Genomic DNA, 2,500 nt, shown 5'->3' with positions numbered 1-2,500 from the left:
GTTCACACTAAAAACGTGGCTCGTGACGTCTCTCAAAAGGGCAACATTAATCATGCGTTCCTTTATCGCAAAATAACTGGGATGTGGAGGCTAAATGACATCACATCCGTTTTGTTAGCGTTCCATTTGCAGAAAACTTGAGCTGGGAAGTTCACCGTTCATTGGTCAGATCCAGTCGCTAGCCATTGTTAGCCATTGTTAGCAATAACAATTGACAACATGGCATTTCGCGGCATTCTGCGCATACAAACACTGCAGCCTCATGTCCACACAGCTAGAAGTTAGGCAGTGCTGTGTGTACCTACAGCTGATTTAATGAGACACAAACAAAACAGAAGTGCTAAACAATATTACTACGATTATAACTACTGTTGTTGCGCGACGCAGCCATCTTGGATTTTTGAGGTCGGGGCTGCTGAGACTCCTACGAGTTTGGAATGGGAAATACCAGCTCTGATGTCGTCACCGCCCAGCTCATGACCTTTGAAGTCGTAAGATTACCAGTCCCCAGTTATAAAGGAATGCACGATAAGGTGGAGATAAGGCAAAGGAGAGGTTGTGTTTGATGTGATGAGTACAATGCTCTCTTATCCCCATCACACCAACGATCCAACCAGGGTTATTCCCAAGTCGATTTTGGGTATGAAAGCCTTGAAAGGGTTAACGCAGGTTGCCCGACTCATCATGACTAGGGATGAACCCGTGTTGACTGACTTGGTGTGTATTGTGACTTGGTGTGTATTGTGACTTGGTGTGTATTGTGACTTGGTGCGTATTGTGACTTGGTGTGTATTGTGACCTGGTGTGTATTGACTTGGTGTGTATTGTGACTTGGTGTGTATTGACTTGGTGTGTATTGTGACTTGGTGTGTATTGACTTGGTGTGTAGTGACTTGGTGTGTATTGTGACTTGGTGTGTATTGACTTGGTGTGTATTGACTTGGTGTGTATTGACTTGGTGTGTATTGTGACTTGGTGTGTATTGACTTGGTGTGTATTGTGACTTGGTGTGTAGTGACAAGAGAAGCGTTGAACATGGGTCAAACCCTGGTGGTCGGTACAGATGTTACCTGTTTCCAAGGGCACTAGTGCTGTGAAAGTACCTCGACGAGTGGTCGCGGTACTGGTTGGATTTATTTTTTATTTGTTTGTTTGCAAGTAAGTAAGAGTCCAACAAGATGTCAAATGAAAGCCGAGAATCCACACAGAGTCCAATGGTATTACGCTCTGTTCACATCCTACGCCGAAGCAAAGCTCAAGCCGAGCTGAAGCTGAGCTCACGCTAATCCGGTCACACCAGAAACACTCTCTTTTCCTCAGCGCCCGGCTCGACAAGGACGCCGAAATCAAACTGCGTGGCTTCAGCGTGGGATTGGCGTGTGGTGCGAACGTGCACTTAAAGTCTTATGACTCTACGAGCAAAACTAGTGCCCCTGGAAACCAGCAACATCTGTATGAAAGTGGCACCTCTTTCTTCCTCCCCAAATCCTTTTCTTCTAGTCTCTCTTTCTCCTGCGCAGCGATGGACGAGCCCTCGGGGGTGTGTCGCGGAGCTCTATTCAGTACCTGCCAAGGCCACCGGGCGGCGCAACCTTCCGGGACATTCCCGCCAACTCACAAGCTCTACAAGCAGCTGCCAAATACAGAGCACGGCGTTGCACTTACGTACCTTAGCCAAGATAACATGAGATGAGTGCCAGCGCAGGACATTCAGACTCGGGGTTTAACCCATTGATACCTGATGCAGCATTTGTGTGTGTATCCCTTTAAGACCGCGAACCGCGTCACGCGGTTCGCGGTCTTAAAGGGATACACACACAAATGAGGGATATACACGCAAATGCTGCATCAGGTATCAATGCGTTAAATATAAACGAGCTCGCGGTAAATGGTTGCGTGCTGCGTTCTTTACTGTCATTCTCAAATCTCAAGGCCGAATCAATGCTGTATTGATGGTAACAGTGTTTGACAGATGGCGATACACCGGAAAGCAAAGCTATTGAAGTACAACATCATATAAATCACAGATAGCAAACAGCTGGAGGGACGTATTAGATACTCGTCAGCTGGATCAACCCTAAGACCGTGTTAAGAGTTCAAGCAACCTACTGTACTGTTATGATTATTTAAAAGAATAAAATATAGAGCGGTTTTGTACCCGTGCTTCGTTTACCTGAAATGAAAAGGGTGGATGGAAATCGGATGCGTGGAAATGATGATCGGCTGTTGTTAACTGTGTTAATTCTGTTCAGTTTACACCCAAGTTACACCTGGTTTTTCCACGCGGCCCGTATCCGGATAAGTTCTCTGGATAATGGTCGCATTTAAAAGGCAGGTGTAAATGATGCGTTAGTCTCACTTTACCCACAACAACAAAAACAAACAATAAAAGGATACACGGCAGGGAGAAAGTACAGTATAAAAAAAAACAAAATAATACAGTCAAAAGTGCTCAAATAAGGAGTGTTGTCGTTTTTTTTTTCGTTCTTTTTTCTTCATA

Source organism: Poromitra crassiceps (genome assembly GCF_964638095.1).
Source record: "Poromitra crassiceps genome assembly, chromosome: 6".
Classification (NCBI taxonomy): Eukaryota; Metazoa; Chordata; class Actinopteri; order Beryciformes; family Melamphaidae; genus Poromitra; species Poromitra crassiceps.
Note: the sequence above shows the minus strand (reverse complement) of the source record.